The following is a 22,659-nucleotide window of genomic DNA, read 5'->3' on the forward strand; positions in this document are numbered from 1 at the left end:
ACTGCTCCATTCATTAATGCTCACGCACTGATGACGTTGCATTGACAAGCTAACCGGATGTTAAGAAAATGTATCATTGTTGTATTGGAATGTCAAATGTCTATAAAACCTCTTGCATTTGCCCTGCTTCGGTGTGACAGGATCGTGGAGCTGTTTGTCTGGATCCTGACTCACCCGGTTATGACTCCTTGGCCAATAAAGCAAGCCATAAGCTCAAACCAACCTCCTACCCTCATTGATCTCATTGGACTCTATGATAATGGGGGGAGCACTTCACTAGCTCTACCTCCAGTAGCAGCTTTTTTGAGGCATTCATTTTTTGAGGCTGCTGCAGCAGTCATCCTGTTTGTGGGTGTCAGATAGGGTTTCTGTCAGCACGGGCCAAACAAGATGGTTCCTCTGTAAACAATATGGGTCCTTCCGTGCACTCCCCCCTCCCCTCCTGTTTTGCACACGAGCCACGAGCTCCGGTCAGAGATCTACAATTGTATGGAGACCCGCTCGTGTAAATCTTTCATCTGATACCGGGTCTCGCTCACAATGCCAGGAACTCCACCAGCCCCTCCTCTGATTGCCCTTAAGTATCCGGTACTTGGTTTGCTGAAGTCGTTACCGGGAGAAAGAAATCCCATTGTTTCCCTTGTATTGCTGTAACTCAATCTCATCCATTGTATCCATTCTATAAATATAGCAATGTCCCAATGCTCTGTATTCTAACCTTCTCCATCTTGCTGAAACTACTACCTCATGAATAAACTCTCTGAATCACTGCTCCGTCTGGATTTGAGTTCTATTGCCTGAGACGCCGTAAGTTTGCTGAAACCTGACATTAGGTTAGAATCCATCTTTTTTATTTTCTACTAGTTTAGCTCTTAAAAAAGATGTCCTCCAGCTCGAGCCGATCCGCCGAGCCAATCCAACGCTACAAGAGCCTCTGCCTGTCAGAACAGCAGAGAGCAGCTATGCCCCGGGAGGAAGCTACCCCAGGAGGAGCAGACTCGGTCGAGCTGTACCGAGGTCTGCTGAAGGATCACTACTCCAGGAGAGAGGCACCGATCCGGGACCAGGGACCAACCACCTTGACCCCTTTCCTCCAGGAGCACTGGCTCCTACAGGAACGGAACCACGACCTGGCCCAGGAGAATTGGAACTTTCAGGCCCAGCTGGGAGTCCTGCAGAGGGAGATGACGGCGCTGGCAGGGACGGTGCATGGACTTTGATCAACCTTCGGCGCGGCGACCACCTCCTCCGCTCCCCCCCCCACGCACTGTTGTCCGGGACCTGCAGATCTCCTTCGATGGTTCCTGCGCTCAACTGCCCCACTTCCTACTACAACTTTCCGGTTTCATGGACGATCAGGGTGAGACTTTTCCTTCCGAGGAGGCCCGGGTGCATTACGCCATCAGGCTTCTAAGGAGGGAGGCAGTAGAATGGGCAGCAGCAGCTACAGAAGTCAACCCGGGACTTTTGCATTTGCTCGAAGATTTCTTGGAAGCCCTGCACCGCCGGTTTGAGGACCCTCACCAGGCAGAGAGGGCCAAGATAGCCATGCGCAGACTGAGGCAGGGATCCCGGCCTGTGCTAGAGTATGCCCAGGAGTTCCAGTCCCTGGCATGCAAAGTGCGGGAGTGGAGCGAGGCCACCAAGGTCCAGCGCTTCCGTGAGGGATTGCGCTGGGAAGTGTTGGAGGGCTGCCTGACTCTAGGCGACCCTGATACTGTGGAGGGTTGGATCCGTTTGGCCGGGGAGGTGGAGCACCACAAGCTCACCTTACAGTTTGCCAAGGATTGCCCGGGGAGGGAACCTCCCTCCAGAGGCCCAGTCAGAGGGAATGCCGCGGCGGGGGCGCACCGTGGAGAAGAGAACCGAGGCAGGTTCCCGGAGGAGAAGGCACGCCGCTCCGAGGAGGTGGTCTGTTGGCGTTACGGAAGAACGGGGCACTTTGTGGCCAAGTGTACCTACGGCTTCCCAGGAGAGACGGCGGATAGAGCGGTCCCGACCGAGCCCCGAGTTCTGGACAGAAGGAGGGCAGAAGGGACCCCCACCCAACGCGGCGCGGCGGCTCTCAGCGCAGACCTGGAGCCTGCTCCATGTATACATCGTTGTTGCTCCGGATGTTCCTCACTGTCAAAAAACAAGGAAAGCTTCCTGTGATTGAGCCGGCACAGGAGGCAACCTTGCAAGAGAACAAGCCGGCTCCGACCTGGGTGAGTGACCAGGGGGAGACTTTGTTGGTGCCAGTAGTGTTGAAGAATCCCCGTGGAGGGGATCCTATTGCGGTCGTAGGCATTTTGGACTCTGGCTGCTCCAGAACTTTAATAGACCAGGGGGTGTTTGACCGTTTGCAGTCAGGGGCAGTGGAGTTGGATCGGCCCTTACACTTCCGCCAGATGGATGGGAATGGGGGGAGCGCTTCTGCAGAAGGAAGCTCAGGGGAGACTCCGACCCTGCGCTTACTTCTCCAAGAAGTTCTCTGGGCCTGAGCTGAACTGGCCGATTGGGGAGAAGGAGGCCATGGCTATCAAGCATGCCCTCACGGTTTGGTGCCAGTTCCTGGAGGGGGCGCCGGTGCCGTTCGAGGTTTGGACGGACCACCGGAACCTCAAGGCTATTTTGGGCCAGAGGAGACTCTCAGCCAAACAGCTGAGGTGGGCGGATTTCTTTTCCAAATTCCGCTTCACCATCAAGCACGTCCCCGGGAAGGAGAATTGTCTGGCGGACGGTCTCTCCCGCATGCCGCAGTACGACTGCAGAGTCGAGCGGCCGATGGGATTCCTTTTTTCCCCAGAACACCTGGGCTTGAACCCGGAGGGGGCAAGCTCAGGGGTTCTCACCCGGGCTCAGGCTCGGGGAGCGCCCCCCCCCCCGCCGACCCCGACTCTCCCACGAGGGGAGGGTACCGAATCCACCCGTTCCCAGGGGATCCGAACCCGGGCCCAGACCCGGGCAGCTGTTGCGCCGCCTCCCCCCAAGCTCCCGCCAGGAGAGGTGGCCGAAACCCCCCGCTCGCAGGCACCCCTAGCGACCTGCCCCCAGCCACCCAGACTAGGTGGGGGAGGCCCTTTTGGAGGAACGAGGGGGGAGGTCCGTTGGGGAGGAGGAAGCCAGGGTTCCGGAGGGAAAACTTACATCCCCCTAAAGCTGCGCCGAGAGGCTCTGGAATGGAGCCACAGCTCCAGGGCAGGGGGACACTTTGGTTTTGTAAAGACCCTGCACCTGGTCAGACGACGCTTTTGGTGGCCCGGGATGCGACAGGACATCGACAGTTTTGTAAGGTCCTGCCCGACGTGCGCTACCAATAAACGCCTCATGGGGAAGCCACCCGGTCTAGTAAAACCCCTGGAAACTCCGGAGGCTCCCTGGCGGGTGATTGGGATGGACTTCGTAACCAATTTCCACCCTAGCCAAGGAAAAACCGTACTGTGGGTAATCACGGACCTGTTTTCCAAGCAGATCTACCTCATCCCATGCGAAGGTTTGCCCTCAGCCCACAAGCTGGCCCGCCTGTTTGTTCAACAGATCTTTTGTCTACACGGGTTTCCCCAGAAGATCGTGAGCGACAGAGGCTCGGTGTTCCTGTCTAAATTCTGGCAGGCGTTTTTGGGGATTGTTGGGGTACAACAAGGTTTATCGTCTGCCTTTCATCCCCAGACGGATGGGCAGACGGAGAGAGTAAATGCTGTTGCAGAATGTTACTTACGCTGCTTCACCAATTATCACCAGGATAATTGGGTCGACCCCTAGCGGGGAATAATTGGGTCGACCCCTGTTGCCCCTAGCGGAGTACGCCTATAACAACTCTGTACACTCCGCTACGGGACAGAGTCCCTTTAAGACGGTATATGGTATTGAATTCGACCCTTTGGGAGCAGTTCCCCTTCCGCCGGGAGGCAACCCGCCGGAGGTGTCGGCTTGGTCTAATATCGTCAGAAATACTTGGCCGGGACTGGTTAAACAGTTGGACCAGGCGAAGGAACGATACAAGGCGAGGCTGATAAGCACAGAGCACTTCAGTGGGATCTTGTCGTCGGGGAGAAAGTGTACCTCTCCACCAAGAACTTAAAATCACTGTAAGAAACTTTGCCAAAAGTACGTGGGTCTGTTTACCATTTCCCAGGTTATCAACGAGCTGGACCTTCCCAAGACTTTGCAAGGGTTACACCCCGTCTTTCATGTCAGCCTTCTGAAACCCTTTTCTCCCGCCCCTGACTGGCACCCGGAACCTCCCGAGGAAACTCCTATCATGGTACAGGGGGAACAACATTTTGAAATTTCCAAGGTCCTGGACTCCAGGCTGTGGAGGGGCCAGCTGGAGTACCTGGTACATTGGAAACATTTGAATTTGAGCCATGATGACTGGGTTGTGGCTGGACACGTAAACGCTCCCTCTTTAGTCGCCGAGTTCCACTGGAATTGCCCCGACAAGCCCGGGGACCCGGGGAGGGGGTCTTTGGAGAGGCAGAATGTCAGATAGGGTTTCTGTCAGCACGGGCCAAACAAGATGGTTCCTCTGTAAACAATATGGGTCCTTCCGTGCACTCCCCCCTCCCCTCCTGTTTTGCACACGAGCCACGAGCTCTGGTCAGAGATCTACAATTGTATGGAGACCCGCTCGTGTAAATCTTTCATCTGATACCAGGTCTCGCTCACAATGCCAGGAACTCCACCAGCCCCTCCTCTGATTGCCCTTAAGTATCCGGTACTTGGTTTGCTGAAGTCATTACCGGGAGAAAGAAATCCCATTGTTTCCTTTGTATTGCTGTAACTCAATCTCATCCATTGTATCCATTCTATAAATATAGCAATGTCCCAATGCTCTGTATTCTAACCTTCTCCATCTTGCTGAAACTACTACCTCATGAATAAACTCTCTGAATCACTGCTCCGTCTGGATTAGAGTTCTATTGCCTGAGATGCCGTAAGTTTGCTGAAACCTGACAGTGGGCTATCTAGAAGCACCTGGTTGGCCACTGTGTGAACAGACTGCTGGACTTGATCAATCTTGATCTGATCCAGCATGGCCTTTCTTATATTCTTATGGTCTTTACCTATGAATTGCTTCTTGATGCCCTCCAAAAAGGGATTTAAGTCCCTGAGTTCCCAGATCCGCCACTTCAGTGCAAGAGGAAAAGCCGCTGGATCCTCAAACGCCTCCTTTTCTTCATACCTGGGGAAAATCATGTCAAGGTACCATCCATCAAATTCAGAATCCCCCCTGCCCCTGGCAGATCAGAGAAACAGAGGAAGGAATTGGCAGAAAGCTGAGAGACAAGAGGCTGAGAGAGGAGCAAGATGGGAGACTCTTCAGAGAGCAACATCCACCTCACTGTAGCTCCTGAGACCCCAAAGCCACACAGGAGCTCTGGGGAATGGCCATTAGAAATAAAACAGAGCCCGTTTGGGCTCAGACCACCACCACAGGAGAAGGAAGGGCTCCTGTCAGTCCCCCAGGCATTTTCCTGTTCTGAAACTGCACTGGGGTGGGGTGAGGGAGTTATTTCTCCATTTTTGCTGCTCCGCGTGGACTATTCTGTGCATAAGAAGCAGCAAAAATAGGGAAGTCACTCACCTCGCGGGGGCTGTTTCAACAAGAACAATGGCTGGAGAGGGAGGCAGGAGCCCTTCCACTCCTACAGCAGCATTCGGAGAACAAATGGGCCCTGTCTGGAGCACCACAGATACGAGTACACTGGGTGCTAACAGCATTGTACTGAGTAGGGGCAGTAGTCACTGCCGTCGCCATTGCAGGGAGACTCGTTGCAGGCTCCAGTGATGCCTGTGTGGTGGTGCCCATCATAGGGTGTTGTGACAAGCATCCCACAGCTCTTCATGCGGACCTCATCTTGTCACAACACCCTATGATGGGCACCACCACACAGGCATCACTGGAGCCTGCAACGAGTCTCCCTGCAATGGCGACGGCAGTGACTACTGCCCCTACTCAGGACAATGCTGTTAGCACCCAGTGTACTCGTATCTGTGGTGCTCCAACGAAGCAGAGAACCTGCCATCAAGTGAGCCTCGTCAGGGCGTTCCGTGGGGAAAACTCTAGCAAGGCACACTTGATGGCAGGTTCTCTGCTTCGTTGGAGCACCACAGATACGAGTACACTGGGTGCTAACAGCATTGTCCTGAGTAGGGGCAGTAGTCACTGCCGTCGCCATTGCAGGGAGACTCGTTGCAGGCTCCAGTGATGCCTGTGTGGTGGTGCCCATCATAGGGTGTTGTGACAAGATGAGGTCCGCATGAAGAGCTGTGGGATGCTTGTCGCTGCCACAGGCCGAACACAGAATGGTGATTGGACAATCCCTAGCCAAGTGGTCCTTAGACTCGCAGCACTTGTAACACAATCTGTATTCCTTCACCAGAGCCTTCCGCTCGTGCAGCCCTTTCTGCCCGAACTCTCTGCACTTATTGAGCGAGTGTGGCTTCTTGTGCAGTGGGCAGAAAGCTCCCACAGGCCTCTCCGTCTTAGGTCGCAGCGTGGCAGCTGAGACTTCCGTCTTCTGCACAGAGATGGTGGCCTTGACTTTCGTGTCTCTGGACGCCAACTTCTCTTCATGAGCTCCGCCGTAGAGTTTATCCAAACCAGTGTGAGGGTCAGTCCTGTCTCTCGCTGTCCTCCTAATGAAGTCAACGAGAAATGAAAAGGGGGGGGTAGGCATTATTGTTGTTCACCTTGAAGGTAGCCACTTCTGTGCCCCACTTCTCTCGCAGCAAGAGAGGCAGCTTGTCAATAATCCTGTCCTGTCCGCTGAATTGATCCAAACACACGAGACCGGACAGCTGTGGATTCTTCTTGGCCGCCTCCAACTCCAGCAGGACATCCAGTAGGTCCCATAGTTTGGGAGTGTCTTTCAAAGTCAGTTTAGGGAAGTCCTTCAGTTTCCGCATGAAAACGTTTTCGATGTCTGTAGGTCTGCCATAGCGTTCGTCAAGCCTTTGCCACACTGTCCTGAGTGCCATTTCAGGGTTCTCGACGTGCGCTGCATACAGTCGCTTGGCTGCATCCGAAGAAGCTGGCCCCAGCCATGCGATCAAGAGCGTTAACTCCTCATCTGCTCGCAATCCCATCTCCCCTGTGACCCTCTGGTAGATGACCTTCCACAAGAAGTAGTCCTCCACGCGATCCGTGAACTTCTGCACACCCTGCTCGGACAAATTCTTCCTGAGATTGCGTGATACCAGGTAGCTGCCACTGTACTGGGCGAGGCGGGTAGGGTCTGGGAGTGGAACGGCATGAGTGAGCTGTGTAGGATACTGAGCAGTGAGCCAAGTCGCAGGAAAGGCAGGTGACTGGAGTGGCTGAGCTGCGGGCCCAGCAGATGGTTGGGGTGCAGGAACAGTGGGAGCAAACATTGCAGTATTTGGATTCAAAGCCCATTGGCTGATATCTGCCTTGCGTTCGGACCCACCCTCCACTGGTACGCCGATGAGAGCTTTCTGTTCTGCAGGTGACTGGAGCGGCTGAGCTGCAGGAATGACAGGTGACTTGAGTGGCTGAGCTGCAGGAGCAGCAGATGACTGGGGTGCAGGAGCGGTGAGTTGGCTGATGTCCACTGGTACGCTGATGAGAGCATTCTGTTCCTGTATGAAGGACAGCACGCGGTGCTGTGTATCCTCTTCTTCTAGCTCCTCAGGCCGGAAACCCAGATCCAGCCGCGCTGCCAAATCGAAGGTCCGAGCCCGGGCCTCCAATTCTGCGGCCTCACCTTCCCGAGCTAACGTCCGTAGTCTCGCTTCTCATTCCTCTTGTACCGCTCGTTGTCTGGCTTCGCAAGCTTCTTGCTCCTCACGGAGTTGGGTCTGCCGAACCTCTTGCTCTGCTCGTTGTTTGGCTTGCTCTGCTCGTTGTTTGGCTTGCTGAACCTCATACTCCGCTTGTTGTAATGCCGCTTCCCTTCTCACGCCTTCTTCCTTCCTGGCAAACTCTGCTCGTTTGGCGGCTGCTGCCGCGTCAGCTTTGGCTTCCAGCGCTATGCATGCCAGGCTAGTGTCTGATCCTGACCTGTAGGAGCTCCCAGAAACGTGAGAACGGGCCTTAGAGGTGGCAGGTCTTGACCTGTGGGAGCCCTTAGCAGCATGGGAAGAAACCTTCGAGGCGACGGAGGCCCCGGACTTGCGGGTACCTCCAGAAACGTGGGAGAGGGCCTTGGAAGACTGCCGTTTTGAAGAAACAAGGGAGTGGGCTGTCGAAGGCACGTCTTTCACTGATGCCAGGTGTGATGGTGGAGAGGAGAGCTGTGTGGTTGAGTTCCCCTTTTCTGCTGCCTTAATGCGGATGTCTAGGTCTTGTGCAGCGCCTTCGAAGAATCTCTCTCGGGTCTCCCGTTGATCCTTGAACTGTGGTGCCTCCTCTGAGCCCAGTTGGGCCAGGATTATCGAAATTCGATCCTCGTTCCCCCACCACTGTGAGTACAGCTGTACACGACGGGCCTGAAGGCCGCGCAGTTCCTCTACGCTGCAGCTAGTAGTGTCTTTCTGTAGTTCTCGTTGCGTCTTCTGCCATGCGCGTTCCGCCTTATCGCAAAGCTCATCCTTTTGGCTCAACAGATAGTCTCTCATCTTGGCTGTGAGCATTGGCATTCGATGCACTGAGGTCGTTCCGTGCGTTTGATTTGTTGCTGCTGCAGAGGTGGACTGGTTGCTGTCTGCTCGATCTGGACCCACGATCAGGCTTTCGTCTCCTGGTCGGAGGTTGTCAGCTCCCGAGTGGCGTGTGTCGTCACTAGACTGATCTTCCGTGGCTGCAACGTTGGTGGACATCCTGTCCTCCAGGTGGTGCTGTCCTCTCTGGGGGCGCAGTACCGTTGCCGTCCACCAGGTGGCGCTGTTCTGGTCTGCTTGGGTGCGTGGGTTGCCAGCCCTCAGTTGTTCTTGGCTGGCACTAGGCGGCGATGATCCTAAGCTTTCCTTCTATGCTGATGTTGGGATCCTGATTCCCCACTCCCTGGTTCTCTTTTGGCCTCTTATACTCCAACTTACAACAGGGAGCTTTTCCTGATTTGCAAAGGGGTAGCCGTCTGGTGCTTGGACCTCGTTAGCTGTCTGAGCTGTATGGGGCTCCAGTGACCGTGGCGTGCTTTGCTTTCAGGGAGCCAGAGACTTCCTGCCTTAATGTCCTTGTGGGCTAGGTTAAAGGCCAGGAGTTACTTAGAGGAGAAGTGAGCTGAATGCTGTAGACATTGCAAAACAGGAGCATGCAGACTAAAACCTTTTAAACTGTTCAAACTGCAGGGAGATCTGTTTTCCCCACCCTTTCTTCAGCTAGTTGGAGAGGGTAAGCTGGAGACATATACAAATGCAAATCGGCAATCTCCTTGCAATTCACATGCAGACTAGACCAGCTTCAAGCACAGGAAAAATGTCCTTTTAAAATCCAAGCCGTTTGCATGGGCTGAAGCAGTTTGCAGAGCAGGCATGCAAGTTTATGAAGTTAGTTGATACAGTCTGTCTGTATAAATCCAAAATATCCGTAGGCTCTTAATAGTCACTGTTTTTTCACTGTCTCGTCCAGCGCCTGGAGCTCGGCCCCCAGGCCCCTTTTGAGTAGTGACAACAGAACTCTTAATGTCCAAAATATTACATCTTTATTATTTCTTCACATAAATGCATAAGGATTAATCTCTCAACTCACACATCGCTGAACAGGAAGTAGATGCAGAACATATCTAGAGTCTGTGAAAAAACAGATGAATTGGGAGCCTCCTTCCTCTTCTGACTCAGTCTTGGTAGAACAAAGGATTTCAATTTACCCGGGCCAGAAGGAATTGTGGGAAGAAGAAGCTCTGATAGCCAATTAGCTTGCAGTTCAGAAACATCTGACCTAGTGTTGGTCTGGACTACATTTCCCATGATTCTAAGTCTTAAAGGGCTAACTACTACAAACATTTTCTATGTAACATTTCGTGTTCTGCTGGGGCAGCACAGGCCCTGCTTTCTTTTTTAACTGCCACATTCTCCAGAGTTGCTGTGTGGCTGAGGGGAACCCAGACCCCACTCTGAAAAAAGCAAACATCAGGTTTGGCCTTCAGAACCTCAACCCCACATCCCCTGCCCAGATTTGCCCTGCAAAGGTCCAGTGAAAGAAAAAGAAAGCTGGGGTGGTTATTGCTCTGCACTTTAGGGTTAGAGTTAGGGGAGGGTCTGTGGCTCAGAGGAAGAGCATCTGCTTGACATGCAGAAGGTCTCAGGTTCAATACCCACCATCTCCAGGTCAAAGGATCTAGATGGGGTGAAAGACCTCTAGCAGGGACCCTGAAGAGCCACTGCCACTCTGAGTAGACAGTACTGACTTTGAGGGACCAATGGTCTGATTCAGTATATGGCAGCTTCCTGTGTCCTGTGACTAGGACTGTAGGTTCAACCCCACATTCAGCGTTGCGGGTCACTGGGTGACCTTAGACAGGGTTGTTGTGAGGATAAAATGGAGGCGGGCAGAATTAGGCTCAGTGTCTTCACATCTTTTTCTCCATCTCCCATAATACTAGAACTCAGGGGCACCCAATGAAGTTGCTGAGAAATAGGTTTGGGACAGACAAAGGACATAATTTTTACTCAACCAGTAATGAATCTGTTGTAGTCATTGCTGGTTGAGGTAATGATGGCCATAAACGCATGGTCCCTTAACCCACTTTATTCCCCGTTTCAGCCAGGATCAAACTGACCCGGGCTGGGGGGAAACTGTACGCATTACCTTAAAAAGCAGGGACAAAGCTGTGCGCAAATCCATCCATGTAAACAGAAAGTGCGGGAGACGTGCACAGTTCCTGTTTAGCTTGCAACACCCCCGCCCCTGGTGATTGGTCGTTTCCCGGGGCAGGGAAGGCCCTCATTGGTCAATTTGAAACGACCAATCACTGGGGGCGGGGGTGTGTGTGCCAAACTAAACAGGAACTTCATGTCTCCCGCACTTTCTGTTTACATGGATTGATTGGCACAGTTTCGTCCCTGCTTTTCAAGGTAATGCATACAGTCCGTCCCCCCAGCCCAGGTAAATTTGATCCTGGCTGAAATGGGGAATAGTGGGTTAAGGGACCATGCATTTTTGTCCTATGGCGACGAGCATAGATAGCTTTAAAAGAGGATTCGACATTCAGGGAGGAGAGGTCCAGCAGTGGCCACTAGAGTTGGTGGCTGAAGGGAGCCTCCATAGCCAGAGGCAGCAAACCTCTGAATAACACTGCTAGGAGGTAGCAGCAGAGGAGGGCCTCGGCCTCTGTGCCTTGTTTGTGGGCCATCCAGGGGCATCCCTTAGCCACTGTGTGAAACACAGGATGCTGGACTAAATGGACCACAGGTCAAGTGACATCACCACACCCAGAAGGGTGTTTCCTTCTGTCCCTTTTGAATCATTTGCCCCTGGAGGGAGGCGTGGAAACTTCGAGCCCAGTAATGTCACAATGACAATTCTTCCTCTAAATCTACTTGGGGAGACTTACAACAGAAGCCTGAATTTTCTGGTCACCAGCTGTATATTGCCCATAATGGGCTGCTCAGCATGACAAAGGCTTTATTTTGGAATCCCTGTTGTTACCATGTGGCAGCCAGTGTGGAAACAGCCAAGAAGTAATCTGAGTAGGAGCAGCGCATTTCAGTGCTATGTGGTTGCAGAAACACGGATGGAGACATGGCACACACACACACACACCAAACCCTGCTTCCTCATGTGTACCCTCACCCTACCCTCCTTAACAAACGGAGCACATTGGATTTGGCTGGGTGGTCAAACGCTTGTTCAACTCTAAAAGGCCCCATAGTCAGCCCCGATGCCAACCAAGATAATAAAGTTTTCAAACTGCCATTTTGTGGAAAGAATTTAGCTGAGGAGGCTCAAACCCTGAGGTAGATTTTAAAACGTTGCTTTTGAAGCAGCTGCCACCACAACAAAAATATCTTCACTGTGTGACTGAAGGTAACCTGCAACAGCCATTTTGTGGCTGGCTCCCCCTCCTGTGGCAGCCATTTTGTGCCAGCCATGCCTTAACTGCACCCACCACACCAGGGCAGAATTCCAAATAGGTTGGGGACCCCTCTTCTAGAGCTTTTTCAGCTAGGTGTCAACCCAGATCCTCCCAATACTATTTCACAATTTCCTGTTGACGAGGCTCTGTGTTTTAGCTGTTTGCCGCTGACGGATGGATGGAGCGCCACGATCTTAATTGCACCTGATGTGGCCCTCAGCCACCATCCTGAAGGACCACGTTCTTCACAGGATGCCCAGACCCCTCCCAGTGTTGAGAAGGTTAATGAGAAGGATCCATTTACCTCTGCAAGGTGCTTCTGGCATCCTAAATAAAAATGGCAGAGAGAGAGAAAGAAAAGAGACCTCAATGGTTGCTAAAAAGGCCACACCAGGAAGACCTCTCAGACCCTGGGAGATTCTGCACTCTGGCCCTTCTACTGTGTCCAGCTAGCAGACTCCACTCAAAGACTGGGGGGTGCATCTCCATACAGTGGGAGAAAATCTTTGAGAGATTAATATTACCAGACAAAGTGGAGCCATTTCAGAGGAGAGTTGGTGATCTGCTTTGGCGATTCAACAGCGGCTACTTTCACAAAAGGAGTTTTCCTCACATGGAAGGCAGGAAGCCCTCCAAGTAGCTCCCGTGGCCACGTGTGGACGCAGAGGCATTCCCAGCAACATTCCTTGCATCAGCCCCGTGTCGCTGTTATTTCCCTTCTGGCCACTGGAGAGCTTTTCCCAGGCTTTAAAAAAATGCTAAATTACAGTAGAATTGTAACAACATGATGGTCCCCGGTTTTCATTGTTTTATAAATAAAGTCCTGGTTGCAGAGTTATAACTGGAAATGAGCAGCCTACACTTTACTTTAAAAAATAAAAATAAAAGCTAGATATTAGCGCAACAGATCATTATAATGTTACAATACTAGAACAATTGAGCCGTTGCCCTTTTCTTTAAAGCCTGAGAAAAGCCCTCTGATTGGGCGAGGAGGGGAATGGTGGCCACAGGGACTGAGAGCAGAAGAGCCAAACTCTGTCACCTTTCAGCCCTTTAAAGGGCTTTCCCCCTTTTCCCTGCAGCGTTGTAACATGGCTCAGCAGGGTAAGTAGGGGTCTGGGCACACATGCCATCGCATCTGCACATAAGTGATGGGTTGGCATCAGCAGGCACAGCACTGCCAGCAACAGGTGTGCGGATGCCATTCCCCTACCACTTGTTGCTGCCATTGTGTGTGTGTGTGTTCATTTTTGTGCACCAATCTGCATGCAACAAGTATGAGCTACATTCACCCCAACATACACATCCTCCTGTTAAATCTTGCTGTTAAATCCTCCTGTTAAATCTTGCGGTTGGACTGGATGGACCTTGTGGTCTCTTCCAACCTTGTGTGGTTTTCTGGGTTTTTTGGGTGAAAATCTTGCCTATGATCCTCGTTCCTGGTGGTTGGGAAAGAGCTGCCTGTGAACCTGGTTTGACAGGCATGTAGTTCCCCAGACTGTTGGTTGACACACAAACACACTTCTGCTTCTGAGATGGAAGCCAAGTGGCCTCAGTTTATCAGGGAGGGGCCGGGGGCTCTGGGGGGGGGGCTCCATTTCCAGGGGGTGGAGTTTAGCAGGGTGTCTTTGATTATTTTTTGTAGCCTGCCTCTGGTTGGAGATGTAATGGGGCAGAGGAGAAAGCAGCCCATGTATAGAGGTGAAAACTTGCTAGCAACACAAACTGGGCTCATTTGCTTTCTGCCTAAGTGAAGGAGGCACAGAAAGGGTTTGGGGGCAGCCTTCTCCCGAAGGGGAGCCTGGGCTGTTCCTGCCACTCTCACCTGCAGGAGTTCACTGGCCGGCTGCTGACACTTCTCCTCCATCTCCTGGATGAGGCTATCCAGAGAGGAGAGCTCCTCAGAGAGTGCGGCCAGGTTCTTGTCCCTGTTTCTTGCCACCTCCTTCTCCACCTTTTCCATCTGGGCCAGGAGACGTTTCTCTTGCTCCTCCAGAAATGAGTGTAGTTGTCTGAACTTGGCTGCCGTCTCTTGCTTCTCTCCTGAGGTTTGCTCCTGAAATGGAAAGAGAAGGAAATCAGGTCAACAGTTCGTCTTTTCAGTGGGAAAAGGTTCAGAAGACTCCTGTCGAAAGGGCACTTTGGCCTTTCATAGAGATCACATCAACATTCGGCAGGGAAAAAGACAGATTTCCATGGATCCATGCTGAGAGCCAAAGTACATCACTCTCAAATTCCTGGAGGGGTTATTTCAGCCACAGAGGATGATGTCTGCAGCACAAGACCCAGAGAGTAGAAGGGACTTCTTGAGTCCATTTGTTTCCCCAGTAAAATACCCTCCATATGCTGACCCCTCCACTTCCATCAGCCAAAAAGGTACGATGTTTGAATAGAAATAACACTGGGGAGAAAAGAGCTAAGAAGCCCCTTCCCCTCACTTGGTCTCCCTGGATGCATTTTGGGCAAGGAAAAACTGCAGGGGAAAAGATCGACGCGCGGCTGAGTATTACAAGTACTTTCCCCCCTTAGAATCAGCAATGGCAGAACAACCCTTGGCCCAGTTCAGGATAGGTGGAAAATCTATCAGCATTTCCACCCAGCATTTCTTTAGAAGTGGGACACCCTTATCTCTCTTGAGAGAATTCTCCTGGCTTGCAGTGTGTTGGAGCATGAACACAAATAGGTAGTCAACACATATGTTCATCTGCCCAGGGCTCATCCCAGAGCACAGAGCACCTTGGAAAGTCAAGTGATTCTGCCCCAAACAAAATCACCCAAGAACACAAAAAAGGAGGGGGGTCTAGATCTGGATGAACAACCAGGGACAGCCCCACACACTAGGCAGCCCCAGGTGACCATCCAGGGTGCCAGGGGCACCAAGAGGGTGCAGTTCCCCAACATCTGCCTCATACGGTCGACTGACTCTTCTGCTATTTTCTGCCATTCCCCCCCTCAATTCAAGTTTTAGAATCTGTTCACTTCCCAGCCATAGTGACACTTACGAGCAGGTCTTGGCTTTCCTTCACTATCTCTGCTTTATACGCCACAATTCTTTCTCTCTCCTTCTTCAGCACCTCCAGGCGGTTGTAGAACTGATCCTGGGGGAGGAGAGACACTTTTTTAGAAGTTTATTATAAAACATAAGAGAAGCATAAGTGCCACGAAAGGCCAAACTAGATATAACTGTCCTATTTATGTAATGGGTTTTTTTTTTTTAGTGAAATACAAGATCTAGAAATTTAGCCACTTATCATAGCAATTGATCTGCTTCAGTCTGACTCAGAATAAGGCAGCTTTATGCATAACTCTCCCGCCCCCCCCCCAAAAAAAACTTCTTCTTCTAATTTAAACTGCTGCCTCACAGCTACTGGGTGCAAGTGGGGGACACAGGAAGGTACCAAACATGCACGCTTTCTCTCCCAGGCTAACAGCAATTCAAGGACAGCAACTGAAGTTGAGAAAGCAGTATGTGTGTGAGTGTGTGTGTGGGGGTTAAAACTAGGAGTCAGGCGGCTGTCCCCTCATAGCTCAGCCTTGCAATGGGCTGCCCAGACCTCAACACAGCCAGACAGGAAGTGAGTCAATCTCCCCATTTTATCATATCACCCCACTTTAGCCTCAGCAGGGGGCAAGAGGCAATGCCCTTGGGAGCCATGAAACCAGGAAGGAGGAAGCAAAGAGGTGTTTTCACTCCCCAATTTGGGCCCAGAGGCTAGGGTTGCCAGGTCCCTCTTTGCCACCGGCAGGAGATTTTGGGGGCGGACCCTGAAGAGGGTGGGGTTTTGAAGGGGAGGGTCTTCAATGTCATAGAGTTCAATTGGCACAGCGGCCATTTTTCTCCAGGTGATCTGATCTCTGTCGGCTGGAGATCAGTCGAATTAGTCGGTGAGGATACAGCCGTTTCAAATTCTTAATTTTAAATTCTTCATCAGTCCTTCGAAGACTGATGAAGAATTTAAAATTAAGAATTTGAAACGGCCGTATCCTCACCGTGACCTGTGCTTCTTTTAAAAACTACTTGACATTAACTTATTCCATCATGGCATATGTACTCTACCATTGAGACTCTTCCTGAGACTTTTTTCTTCATTCTGAGAACACTGTACAATTCTTCACCTGCGTTTACTATATTGTGGGTGTCAGGCTGTTATCTCGGTTTCATTGTTGCCTCTGTTCCTTTGCTGCACCGTCCAGACTTCAAGGACGGCTCCACATACCAAAGCCTGGGAACGCTGCTCCTGGGAAAGTGTGCTTTGTACATTACGCTTTGTAATCTCCCGCCGTTTTCAAGCCTTATATTGCCAACTAGCTAGCAAGACTCTCATAGCTGTCATCTTATCCTTTATGCACTGTATTGCCTATTTGACCAGTAAAAGCCATCTGCTTGGATTCTACATGTCTCTGTGGTGATTTCTGGTTCTTTGGGTCAGGAGCTGACATTATGACAGCTATCACTACAACTCTTCCCCAACGATCCCCCAGTCAGGCTGGAGCCCTGGAGGGTTCGCCTGCCACTCGGAGGGGAGCTAGGAGGTTGCTCTCCGAGTGAACCGTGACTACTACTTCTTGGAACCCTGGAGCCCTTATTTGAGGATCCTACCCTTCTACAGGACATAGTCACTGAACTCTTTAGGACTAACGCAGAGGTTTGCCGCTTGAGGGGACTGGTACAGACGCAGTGGCAATCTCTGGTGAGGGTTCTCTGGATGTTAACGTTGGAGGATACTAATACTCGTCTAGACCTCCAGGACTTTGATCAGTTGCTGGATGACGCCAGGCTGGCAACTGAGGATTTACAAGTAAAAACCGGATTATTGGATAAACTTATTGCCCGGGAAACTTTCTCATCCCCGGCTCTAACGCGTCCTGTTGCCCTGGAAAAAGGGGCCATGGCGGGACCCGCGCCGGAAGGTTTTTCGCTGATACCCGATGCAGCCAGCTGTCAAGCTGAAGCCAAGCGGGTCGCTGTCCACACGGCTCTCACCTTTGCGGATTGTACAAAGGATACCCCGGTAGCCACCTTGGCCCAACGTTTGGCCTCGACGTTTGGGGCCGATGCGCCCGCGATTGCTGTTCGGATACAACCATTGCTGGGCGGGGAACCCGACCCCATACTCACACTCCTGGAGACGGAACTTTTACCACATGTTACCGCAACTGCAGCCCTGAGACTGGAAAGCCAAAAGGTTCTCGCGGATAAAGAGGCTGCTGAAGCGGCTAAGGCGGCAGCCGAGGCTCAGGCCGCACGGGATAAGGAGTTACAGTTGGTTGTGGATCGGGCACGGACAGGCAGTCGCCCCAAGGACACTGTGAGGAGCGACCATCCGTTAGGTCTGTCCTTTTCCCCGGTATTTGCCCTGTCGCGCACGACCCAACGCGCACGCCGCCTTGCAGACCGACGCCGAGACTCTGAAGAGTCTGAGGAAGAAGACCTATATGGAGACAGTTCTCAATGGGCCACTAGTTTTCGGACAAGTAAACCTCATCGTACTGGTGGCCCGGGAGAAGATGTTCACCTCTTACGAGCCCAAAATCGAGAGCTGTCCGGCCATGTCGATCAGCTCCAAGAGTTAATGGAACGTATGCTCCAGGACAACAGACAATTACAGCAAGCCCTGATAGCCCAGGCACAGCCAGTTCCAATACCGGGTCAGGGGGTACCCGTCCAACCACCCGCTAATGTACCTGCCCCACCTCCGCCTCTCGGAGGTCCCGTTTTACCTGCACCCGGGCCACCCGTGCAACCGGGTCAGCCTATGCCCGGTCCTTGGAAACAACTCAAATTGAACCCTGCCTCCTGGTGTAATCGAACAAGGAGGCTCTTGGTACAAAGACTCGAAATTGTATGTGCCTAAAGCGCTCCGAAAAGACGTTTTACACTTGGCTCATGGAGTAAAGACAGCTGGACACTTTGGATTCCTGAAAACCCTTCACCTGTTGCGCAGACAATTTTGGTGGGGGGGAATGCGTTCTGACATTGACTCTTTTATTCGCAGCTGTCCTGTTTGCGCCACAGTGAAACGTTCTCAAGGCAAGCCCCCAGGACTACTGCAACCACTTGAAATACCCAGCAAACCCTGGGAAGTGATTGCTATGGATTTCATGACAGATCTCCCTCTCAGTGGGGGGAAAACTGTGTTATGGGTTATCACTGACTTATTTTCTAAGCAAATACATTTGGTTCCTTGTGCAGGGATCCCCTCTGCTCAGAAATTGGCCCCCCTCTTCGTGTCACATGTCTTTAGACTACATTCGTTTCCGCGCAAAATAATCTGCGACCGCGGAAGTAGTTTCGTTGCTAAGTTTTGGAAAGCTTTTCTCAAATTAGTGGGGGTGGAGCAAGGGTTGTCTAGTGCATACCATCCCCAAACGGATGGTCAAACCGAACGTGTCAATGCTGTACTTGAATGTTATTTGCGCTGTTATGTCAACTACCACCAGGATGACTGGGTAGAACTGTTGCCTTTTGCAGAATATGCCTACAATAATGCTGTACATCAATCCACAGGTTTCAGCCCATTTTATGCCGTGTATGGACAGGACTTCGGTCCTGTCACCTCAATAAACGATTTGGAGGGGGAGGGGGATGCCGACATTGCCTCCTGGGCACACACCCTCCGTACCACATGGCCCTGGCTGGTTAGCAACCTTGACCAGGCCAAGCGCAAATACAAGGCGCAGGCCGACAAGCATCGTTCCCCCGGGGGAGACCTGCAAGTGGGTAACCTAGTATACCTTTCCACCAAAAATCTGCGTTCCACCCGTCCGTGCCATAAGCTCAATGCTAAATACATTGGCCCATTCCCCATCATTCGCATCATAAATCCTGTCACGGTGGAACTATCTCTCCCCAAAACCTTAAGGCGTGTGCATCCCGTTTTCCACATCAGCCTCCTGAAACCCCATATTGCATCCCCGCAATGGCATCCGGAACCGCCTCCCGAACAGCCCCTAATGGTGGGGGGGGGGAAGAACATTTCGAGGTCTCCAAAATCCTAGACTCCCGCATTCACCATGGGGTATTGCAATATTTGGTCCGCTGGAAACACTTCCCCCCTGCCTATGACGAATGGGTTCGCGCACGAGATGTCTCCGCCCCCAAACTCGTCAACGCCTTTCTCCTTGCCTACCCAGACAGACCAGCCCCCTTACAGAACGGGAGGGGGCCTTAAGGGGAGCAGGATGTCAGGCTGTTATCTCGGTTTCATTGTTGCCTCTGTTCCTTTGCTGCACTGTCCAGACTTCAAGGACGGCTCCACATACCAAAGCCTGGGAACGCTGCTCCTGGGAAAGTGTGCTTTGTACATGTCATGTTTACGCTTTGTAATCTCCCGCCGTTTTCAAGCCTTATATTGCCAACTAGCTAGCAAGACTCTCATAGATGTCATCTTATCCTTTATGCACTGTATTGCCTATTTGACCAGTAAAAGCCATCTGCTTGGATTCTACATGTCTCTGTGGTGATTTCTGGTTCTTTGGGTCAGGAGCTGACAGTGGGTTGTTTTGTTGCATGTTTCCTTGTTGTATATATTGATGTGTTTATAGTAGTAGCTCACTGATAAACTTTTTGCACTTTGTTAATATACTTTGCTCCTGTACTGATTTTCCTATCTACTTGATACTAGTACAGTGGTGCCTTATTTTCATCAATTACCTGGCAGTTGGCAACCCTACCAGAGGCTGAGGCAGAACCTCCAGGGAGTTCCTGCACAAAGAGACCACGGAGAAGGGAAGGATCCATGGCTCTTCCTCACCAATCTCCATGTTGTTGATTTCCTACCTTGTACTCTTTGGAGGCCTCCTCAAGAGGAAGGGTTTCATGATCTCTGTGCTCCTTGGATCGGTGACAGACCACACAGATGAGGGCTTCGTCGTCCTTGCAGAAGAGTTTCAGCGGCTCCGGGTGCTTCTGGCAAACTCTCTCTCTTGTAGCAGCCACGATTGCCTGATACAGAAAACAAAGAAACAGAATTTGTTTCATCCCCCCAGGGTTGCCAACCTCCAGGTATTAGCTGGAGATCTCCTGCTATTACCACTGATCTCCAGCCAATAGAGATCAGTTCCCCTGGAGAAAATTGTCACTTTGGCCATTGGACTCTATGGCACTGAAGTCCCTCCCCTCCCCAAACCCCACCCTCCTCAGGCTCCACCTCAAAAACCTCCCGCCGTTGGCAAAGAGGGACCTGGCAACCCCCACCCCCTGGACTGTATCTCTCGTTGTAAGGCCTGGACGTAATTAGTGCCTTGTTCAGGGGTGGGGTGGGACATTGTTATACAAAACCGGATGTAACCCAAAGTAACCTTTCAGTTGGAGTTGGGGGAGTTGTTCTGGACAGGGAGCTTTGTGGGGAGGGGAGATACTGAAGGAAAAGAGAGTTCTGAAGGAAAGGAGAGAGAGAAGCCATCTGGGTCCAAGTGCAAAGAAGAGGGAAGCCTGACAAGGAGACAAGGAGCCTCCGGTGATCTGCAGCAGCACCAAGAGCCCCAAGATCAGCTCCATCTCCAGCACAGCTGAGGGCCGGTCAATCCACAGCAGCAAAGACAGTGGGAGAGACCTGAAGGAGGCCTCACAGAGACAGGATAAGACTCCCATCATCTCACTGGTTTCCATTCTAAGCTGTGATCCCTAAGTCTGAGTTTATTATACGAGTGTCCTGATTTCACTACCCCCCCCTTCCTCGTTGGAGTAAACCCTGCTTCTATATTAAGTTCTACTTGTAAATAGTTATGGGTGACTGGACGGTCTGGGAGTTGTTTTTGAATTTTTCCTTTTTGCCTCCTGGCCATCCTCCTTGTTAGGCAGTGGAGGCCAGTGGGCTGGAGGCATCCCTGCTTTCTTTTTCTTCTTTTTCACACCCCCCCCCCCCACTAATAACCCAGGTCCCATAAGGTCTCCCCTCAGCTGGGGCTGGTAGAAGAAATTGGTTTTTTCTAACCCTCAAATTCCTCTGGAAATCAATGAACGAATCACAACTCCTGGTTCCAGGTAAACCACATTCACCCTCCACCAGCTTTGAGCTGTATTTTGCAATGTGCTTGAGGAGCCCCCAAACACCACCCCCTTCCTTTCTTGCAGTGCGCGTTCCTGGTGGGGTATTATGACAAACCTCCAAAAGTTGGTCCAAATGGTGCAAGGAGGTGAAGCTGGAACTGCAGGAATACGGATGGACCCTGATGGATTTTTAAGCCACCTATCAAGATATAACTCCAAACCAGCCCATCCGCCCTCTCACAGACAGCATCTCCTCCCAGGTAGCCCCTTGGATAACACCATGAACGTTACAAATGAATGACAATTCTGATACTGGCCCAACAAGCGGATATTCATTCTGGTGTGAATTAACTTGAGTTTGATGGGGGGGGGGGGGGCTGCAATCCCTGTATCTCAATTTTTTCATGTTTTTAAATGCAATAATAATAGTAATAAAATGAGACATTCCATCACATTCTGGTCCCGTAAGGGCATCAATATATGGGGCACCTATGGGTTCCTAGTCTTATTGTATGGAAACCCCATAATGAGTTCTAAACTCTGAGAAGTAATCTCACAGTCCCCCCCCCACCCGCCCTGCCCCATTAACTCCTTTGGGGTCATTTGCCCTCAGTGAAGCCTTTGTGCCAAAAGACCTACAGGCAACATCCTGCTCTGAGTTTTGGCCATCTTGATCATGAGGGACTTCTCCATTTGTCCTGGTGCTGAGAACGGATTTAGGGCCCAGACTGAGATGTGGCAAAAAGTTAGGCCAGAGCCAGTGAGCCTGGCTAGTTGCATAGTGCTCGGTTTCTGAGAATGACATGCATATTTCTTGCCTTCACGCCGTATTCACAATGACCTTGGCACAGTATTGGAAGCCCCACTTCATCAGAGGCCTGCACTTGGGGAGGGGGCTGGCCAGGACCCCCTTTGGGCAGTGAAACCTCTTGGGCTGGCCACACAGCTCCATCTCACTATGGGAGGGCCAAGGAGGTGGTCATTGTAAATAATTGTCAGACTACCGTTAAAGGAAATGGCTGTGCGTGGGGAGGATCTGCCTGCCCTTTTCTTTAGTTCCTCATGTCCAGCCTTTTTCACTGACAAAAATGGCTCGGGGGGTGGGGGGAAGCCTGCCGCTTTGCAGTGTTTGGAACCCACAGGAGAAACACAAAGCTTTCAAGGTAAGTTACAGAGACCAAACGTCTGACTCTGCGTCGGTCAAGCACCTTTGTCCCCACTTCAGGTCAGATGTATCATCTATTTCAGCTCTTCCTTCATACCTTATCTGGGTCAGCAGCCTCTTTCAGGTGAAGTAAAGAGTGACCTTTGTGTTCTGGGGATTGCTTACAAATGCGACACATGTGTTTTTCATCATCCTTGCAGAAGAAAAGGAGTTTCTGCCCGTGTGTTGGACACAGATCTTCTGTTCCTGGATTTCTCGCACAAAATCTCTTCTCTTTTATTTTTTCTACCAAGTTTGCCAGCTGCCAGTTTGAGCGGAAATTCCCTTTCTGTATCTCAGCTTTGCAGACAGGACACTCCAGGTGCCCCAGTCCTTCCCATTTATCACAGTAGTCAGTGATGCAACCCCGACAGAAATTGTGGCCACAGTCCAGGGTAACAGGTTCTGTTAGGCACTCCAGGCAGATGGGACAGATGACTTCCTCTTCCAGATCTGTGGATGGTGACCCTGAGGCCATGTTGGATGCAGTTTATGTCTCT

At 51.5% G+C, this 22,659-nt stretch overlaps 1 pseudogene; it reads right to left on the reverse strand.

Moving 5' to 3' along the window:
• The window catches only part of LOC130493971 (E3 ubiquitin-protein ligase TRIM7-like), a 48,989-nt pseudogene that overhangs the window by 17,340 nt on the left and 8,990 nt on the right, over positions 1-22,659 (reverse strand).

The sequence above is a fragment of the Euleptes europaea genome, chromosome 1, assembly GCF_029931775.1.
Source record: "Euleptes europaea isolate rEulEur1 chromosome 1, rEulEur1.hap1, whole genome shotgun sequence".
Taxonomy (NCBI): domain Eukaryota; kingdom Metazoa; phylum Chordata; class Lepidosauria; order Squamata; family Sphaerodactylidae; genus Euleptes; species Euleptes europaea.